This window comes from Egretta garzetta, unplaced genomic scaffold, assembly GCF_000687185.1.
Source record: "Egretta garzetta isolate BGI_Z169 unplaced genomic scaffold, ASM68718v1 scaffold329, whole genome shotgun sequence".
Lineage (NCBI taxonomy): Eukaryota > Metazoa > Chordata > Aves > Pelecaniformes > Ardeidae > Egretta > Egretta garzetta.
The window spans coordinates 3,954,144-3,961,292 of NW_009269999.1; the positions used below are offsets into that span (position 1 = coordinate 3,954,144).

Below are 7,149 nucleotides of genomic sequence, written 5' to 3' on the forward strand. Positions count from 1 at the left end.
CCCTTCCTTTTAATATCCCATTGAAGAGTTCAGAGCAGAGCCTGCATTTCAACAGCCAGGAAATGTTGGCTGTCTTGCCATGTGACTGTTAACCAGCCTGCTGATGTGGGGATAAGGCTTGTTACAGCCCAGGTGTGCTACTTCTGCTACAGAGAGGGTAAAAGTTCTGCTGTGTGTGCTTTAACATAAAATGGAGTGCTCAGTACAAAAAGGGGGGGGGAGGGGGGAGAAATCCCCAACATCCTGGAATCTAAATGCTGGCTTCAGTAAACTGTAAAGCTAGTTCAGGATGAAGTGTTCCTATGCCTTGGATCAGCTCTAGCATTTCCATCCTGTGCATGAGATGAGAGCTTGAAACTTTACTAGCTGCGTGAGGGAGGGACAGAGTCCACCTCTCGGAGGTGGCGGCTGGGGAGAAGAGCAGCTCTTGCAGAGGTTTGCACTGCTGCTGGCAGTCGAGGTTCCCAGGGACATAACCCATCCCAGCGCTAGCGAGGCCTCTTGATGCGTAGCTTCTTGAAAACACCCGTGCAAGTGAGGGTGCACAGCTGGAGAGTGCTGTCTGGAAATCTGCCATCAGTGATACTTCCTCTTCACAAAGACTTACTTTTTTTTTTTCTAACTTTCTCAGGCACCTTGGGCCTGAGAAAAATCCTCTTCGAAGCCCGAGGTGTGAGCCTGCTGCTGTGAAGCTTGCTCGCTGCATGAGAACTGTCGAGCAGAAACATGTGGCTAGGATCCTTTTGGTGGACTGCAAGGTCTACGTGTAGAAACACTGCTCTGAAAATCTAGAGGGAGGTCTCTAGTGAGAGGAGCAGACTTGGTAATGTGCTCCTGTGTGCTGATGTCAAGATAAGCATGTGACAAACAAGCTGTAAAAATGACAAATTACTCAGATCTTACAAAATACTTCATGAGCAGTAAGTGGGGTGAAAGGCGGTGGTGGTGTGGTCAGTGACCTGTTCCTCAGTGTCACAGCAGGGGCGGGGGCAGTCCTGCCAGTGTCCCATTGCAGGACCTCATTGTGGTTGCTACAATGGGGTGGTTTTTAACATTCACGCTGCTTTTCTGGTCCTTTGGCTGGAGCAAGAATTCCCACACCTACAGCTGAGCTGCTTCTAAAAAAAAAAACCCAAAACCCATGGGTGCTTGCTCATGTTGGGCTGCCACATGGGTGAAAAAGACCTTTGCCAACTGCTCAGCAAGCCAACGTGTGGATTTGGAGTGGCTCAGGGAAGTGGGTAGCCTCTCCTCACTCCTAATGTCCTTTCCGTTAACAGCTCTTTCATAGAAGGATCTTGCTTCCAAAATCGCTTCACTTGGTGGAGCCTCTCTGGGCCTGAACCCCTCTTAGCCTGGGCTTCTCTGTCCTTGCCGAGGGCTGTGCGGACTGCTGGGACAACATCCTTGTTCCTGTGCTGCAGGGCAGGGGTGGCTGGGTGAAATCTTGGAGCGTTGGCTCAACTTCTTACCTGCATGTGACAGAAATAGAGCAAGACGCAAGCTCGGTGCCTGGAGAAAGCTCTCCCCGCGGGCGTCTCTGTCCTGCTGCACGGAAGCTCCTCCCTTAAGAGGATTTAGCGGCTTTAATGATGTGGCTCATCTGGACTCTCTTCATTCCTGTTATTGTGTCTATTTTAGTTCTTGGGGGACAGGCGGGTGTAGTGTGACCTACAACCGTAAGCTGGTGCAGGAGATGCTCTAACAAGGCCTTCCCATAGCTCCCTAGGGGGGCCAGTTTTCGTATGAAATTCCTCATCTGACTGTAGCCGAGGAAAGGTTTTACCCCTCTCCTGTTTCTCCTGGTCCTTCTGTCACAGCTGCAAGGCAGCGGGGGACCATCCAAGACTGCAGGCATTCATCCAGTAGGTGTTTAAATCAGGGACGTGCAGGTGGGAGTTTTGCAGACCTCTGGTAGTCACAGGCCCTGAGGTGCTTTCCAGCTCAAACCATGGCTGTGGTTCTTGGTGCCCGGTGGCACTGTTCGGCGGGAAGCAAGCGGCAGAGGCACTGCTGCAAGGACCTCTGGCACCAACGGCACAGGAGCTGTTATGGAAAAGGGAGGGTGATGCTGGGAGGTGGACCATGCCCCATGCTATCTGAAGTGGGAATTATTGCTCCACTTTAATGGTGCCTGTGGCACGAGACCCACTTTCTTCCTGGCGGCCTTTCTGTTTCCGCTCACTGGTGAGTGAGAGGTGCCGGCGTGGGTCTAGCGGGGCTCAGGCTATGGTTGAGTGGCTTGGAAGGCTGGAGGAGGCAGCAGTGCTTCCAGTGGGCCTCTGCAACAAGGGATGATTGGAGCCTCGGTTCTTGCACTTCTTCCTCGGTTTCCTCTTTGGAAAAACTTGTGTGTGTCAAAATTAACTTCTAACTGCCAGGAACTCTGGCCCTCACCCAAGAGTGCCTTAACTTCACCTCTCTAAAACAGGAGCACCACGTCTGCATCCCCTTCTTCTCCTTCCCGGCCTTCGTTTGTCTCTGAACATGGATCATGACATCCTGGGATCTGGAGTCCTTATGTACAGCAGAGGGTGGGCTGTGCCCAGTAGCCTTGCCCCCTGCCCGTCAGCTTTCATGGGCTAAGAAATAAACTGTGCTCTTGCACTGATGCTTCTGTCGGAGGAATATGGGATTGGAGCTTTCCGTGGGCAAATGATTAACGACACGTGTGTGAAGGGATGGCTGAGTGAGCCACCTTCCCTTTAGGAGCTGTGTAACGAGCTGCAATCGTTACCTAAGCCCTTCCGTCTCTTCCTGGCTCATCTGTGTTCTTAAAGAGGGAGTGAAATGGAGGAAAGGCTAAAAATTGCAGGCTCTCTCTTGGCATGGTAAAAGGAATAATACGGGAGGCACAGCCAGCACCAGCAGTTCCTTGACGGTTGGTTGGCTGCGGCAGAGCCTGTTTGCTGAAAGCTCTCTGGGCTACCAGGGCTCGGAAACACTGAAGCAGTTAATGGCTGACTTGAACCTAGACAGGGTGATAAGTGAAGCACAAGGAACTGCGAGCTGGAGATTGCTCATATCATGGCTTTCGTGTGCTGACAGATTCAGAGCGAGCTAATTTTCTGGAAGAAAGATGAGGCGTTACTGTGGGCAGCTGTGTGAAAGGGACTGCCTGGTCGATGACAGCAGGAAAAGGGAATATAGCAGTAGCCTGTTGGGATGGGGATGGGAGCTCAGTAGCCAAGCATGTGTCCTCTCGGACACAGCAGGGCCAGGGCTCATCCAAAGTAAATACAGGGGAGAGAGGGAAGGAGTCTAAGCTGAGGGCAGGCTTTCTCCTGTGGGAAGAGGCACATGCATGGGCTGTCTGGCTGACTGCTCTAGTTCTCTTATCTCCTTGGTGGAGCTTCAGAACTGGGACACCACCGTTTAAAAGCAAGTTAAATTAAAGCGCGGTGCATGTACTTAATTTCTGAAACTTGCTGCTGAGGTAAGTGGCCTGTCTGTCTTTTAAGGAGCTCGGGAGCTCGGAAGGGCCAGCTCTCCTGTGCGACCAGGAGCCTTGCACATGGGCAAAGGACTGGTGGCATTTGTTAAGGATGCTGCTGGGCTGCCGCTTCAGTTTCTCTGCAGAGCAGCCTTGAGCAAACAGGTGCATCACAAAAGTGCTTTACGCTTTACTGCAAAATTGTTGCTGGGCTCTAAGCAGATTGCTGATCTCTTCCAGTATGATGATAATCCCGTGGCCATGTGTACTGGAGAAATGCTGATCTGGGACGAGCTATATACGTTAGGATATCCAGCAGCCCGGAGATCTGAATTTATATAATGGAGAGTTCCCCTTGTAGGCAAAAATAATTCTGCTTCAGTCAGAGGGAGGTTTCATATGCAAGCAAAGGAAGGGATGAGCTGTCAGAGCTGCAGCCATGCACTGTGAGCCAAGCTGACCTTCCCACAGCTGGAGTTGGGCACTGCCTTTGGTCCCTTCTGCTCCCCATCCGTTGCCATGGAGGCAGTTTGGGAGAGGGAGAGGATCTAGCTTGCAGGGATTTGCACAGCAGAGCCCAAATTTGCTGTAGTTTTACCTGTTGGGAATGAAGGAGGCTGTTTCCCGGAGTTGCCCTGGGGAAGGGGTTATGGTCACTGGATGTGGCTGTGTCCTCCACCAGCACGTGCCTCTGCCATCTCTGCCCTCGCAGGGATGGGGTTGAGGGGCCACATGGGAGCTCAATGCCCTCAGCTCTTGCCTCTACAGGAGGGGCTTCATACAGCAAATTGGCTGTCTGGTTTTAAAAGCAACCTGCTCCAGGACCCTGATATTTCTCAGGCCAGCTTACCAGACTGGCGCAGGTTTGAGTGAGTTGCCTCTAGGTGTTTTCTGCGTTGGGGGCTGTGGCATCACAACCCCTGCTGTGTCGGTGCGGGGCTTCAGGAGCGGCACGCGAGGCAGGGGTGGAAGTGACATCTTGGCACTTGGCTAGGACTGCAAGGGCTGCTGCCATCATCCCATAACGTAAGAATGTGCAAATCCTGCATGGCCAGAGCCAGCCTGTCTCCTGTGATGGATGATTAGCAGTTTGGTTGGGAATCAACGGTGAAGTCTAAATTAACTAGAGAAGCTCTACTATTGCACAAAACGGCTCAGTGCTCCAGTTAGACCTTTCCAGGGAAGTTTCTGTACCTTTCTTGGCATTTCAGTTTCTAGGTGCTGGAGTCTTAAAGGCAAAAACATCTATATTGGGAATGTCTTATTCCCTTCCTACCTGATTTTTTTTTTCCCAATTTCTCCTTGGTCCTGCAAATGGCTTACTTAACATTACTTGGAATATATGTGGACAGAAATGGAAGAGAGGTTCTGTATTCAGTGGTGTCAGTATCGAGTGTTTTTGTTGGACTTTGGTCCTCAGAGCTAACATGCTTGCTTTCAGAAGGCACTGTGCAGACTGCTCCGCTCTGCTCCCTTCTGCTTGTAATAAAATAATTTGTAGAGTAGTCATTGCATAAAAGGGTGCCATTCTGGCTGGTGTGGTGATAGGACCCTCTCTCTAGTACTGCAGTTGTATCTGTGCATTGGTTCTGGGGCTTGTTTCGTGCTGGTGGTGTGGAGCGATCAAAGCGTCCCCTTGACGGCGGTGGAGCCAGTGATGTGTCTGCCCTGTGTCAGCGTTGACTGAAGCCACTGGTGATGAGTCAGTCCTGAGTGGCTTTGCTGGTATGCCCCCAGCTTCCTAGTCTGCTTTACTAAGTAAATTCTGTCTCGTGTCCCCTTGCTCCCCATCTTCTGTGTCTTGTGATCGTGGAGCCAGGCTCCCTGTTCATACAGAAGCGTGGATCCAGAATACTGTGCTGCACTCGGATGGAGGGGACTGCTGACCTGCAGGTTAGCAAGGCTGTCTTACCCACTGCTGTTGCCTTGAATTCTGCACTGATGAAGGAGAGATGGAAACTACTTTACAAGTATCTATGCTGGATGCTCGAAGAAACCTGGGCTTAAAAGGCAGGCTGTGGTTCTAATCACGCTCATCTCTGAAGTCTCTTCCGGGGAAGGAAAAAACCCAAACCAATCAGTCAGACAAAACCCATCTGCATGCATGTACTTTCCCAACGATCTAAGAAGCTGCTGGGTTCTCCTTTGCATTCAGGTCCCTTTCTAATGCAGGTTTGCATAGGCACTGCACATGGAATAACTAAAGAGCCTTCTGAATTGCGCAGTATTTCTGCCTATTCCTGAAGGAAGCTCTTCTAATTAGAGAAGACTTCTGCTGGGCAGCACAGTGCTAGATCACAGCTGTGCGGAGAAGCCCTGGTGTGCCATGTGAAACAAGGTGAAGGCACAGCCCTTCTCTTTCTGATCCCGAGGGGTATGCTGCACCCCCCTGGGGTGCTGCACAGGAGCGGGGGGCAGGCTGCGGGTACGACGGAGGTCCCCCGAGGCTGGCGGGGGGGTCAGCCTTGCAAGAGAGCCCCAGCCCCTCTGAGGGACTCTCTGCAGGAGGTGGCTGCTCCCCTTGCACAGGACTCAGCAGGTCCCTCCAACGCGATCCTCCAAGGGTGATAACACCTTGCCTGAGTGCAGCTAAAATGGGGGTGGTTGTGCCTGCTCCCGAGGGGTGGGAGGTGATGCCCGCGGCCGCCTCTCCTGCCTGACGTGAGGGGAGATGGCAGGTCGGAGTTTCCTCTCACCCCCGGTCCCCGGGGGAGGTGTTGTGACTCACGGCTTCCTGGAACGAAACTGAGGTGACCAAAATGCTGTTGCTGAAACTGTGTGGGAATTTCTTACTGTCAAAAGCGGCATCAAACTGGCTGTTCCCTCGTCAGAAGAGGGTATTTCATGGGACGGCTATTTCGAGGAACAGCAAGCGGCTTTAATGCCTGAGCCCAAGACCTCAAAGGCTCCTTTGATTTGATGCTGTGGTCCTGCTGGTGGTCTCAGAGTGTGGGTGTTTCTGCATTTATTCCCAATCCTTCATTTTGCAGATTCGGAGGCTGTGGTGGTGGCGGTTTAGACTTGATCCTGTAGTAAAATGGTAAGTTCCCGCTTTGCGTAGCTTCAGGCAGGTGGGAAACCTCTTCCTAGCTTGGCTGTCAGCTACAAGCAAGGCTTACCAGCATCTACTTACAAGTAGATGGTGATGCACTCGGTTGCTCCTAGTTTGCCTAGAAGAGAGACAACCTTCGCCATGGGGTCTTTGCTGTCAGGAGGAGCAGCCTGTGCAGCGGTGTGCGAGCTGAGCCGGGTCAGCAGCCGTGTTACCGCCGTGCTGTCTGGTTGCTCCTGTGCCCAGGGTCTCCGTGGAGAGCCGTGGTGTCCTGCAGTGGGTGGCTTTCCTGATGGTAGCCTCCTCTTGGAGACTTTGCTGGACTGGCTTTCAGGCTGCTGCGCTAGCAAAAGGTAGTCGTGTATCCCGGGAGCAGAGGGAGCCTTGTGTTGCAGCTCTTACCTGCCTAGGTAGCATGCATGAAACCCTGTGCTGTAATTTGATGTCTTTAGTACATTTGGCTTGATTAAAAATTGTGGAACTGATACAAAGTACAAATAGTCTCTGGGGAGTGGGCTATGGGGGAAGAGCACAATGTGGTAGGACAGAGGCAAGTAAGAAAAAAAAAAAGTGTCTGCAGCCCTATTAAGAAGTAATCTTCACCTCAGTCATGATTTACTAACTAAAGATGAAACAGCCTTGCTTCTGCTCCCCCCCCCCCCCC

General features: G+C 51.9%; 1 protein-coding gene across 1 annotated transcript in view; it reads left to right on the forward strand.

The window, feature by feature from the left end:
* Window positions 1-6,447: 6,447 nt before the first annotated feature.
* Window positions 6,448-7,149, forward strand: part of CD82 (CD82 molecule) — a 34,549-nt gene continuing 33,847 nt past the window's right edge. The window contains exon 1 of the mRNA XM_009647558.2: window positions 6,448-6,473. The gene's annotated coding sequence lies outside the window, so the exon portion shown is untranslated. The remainder of the gene's footprint in view (window positions 6,474-7,149) is intronic.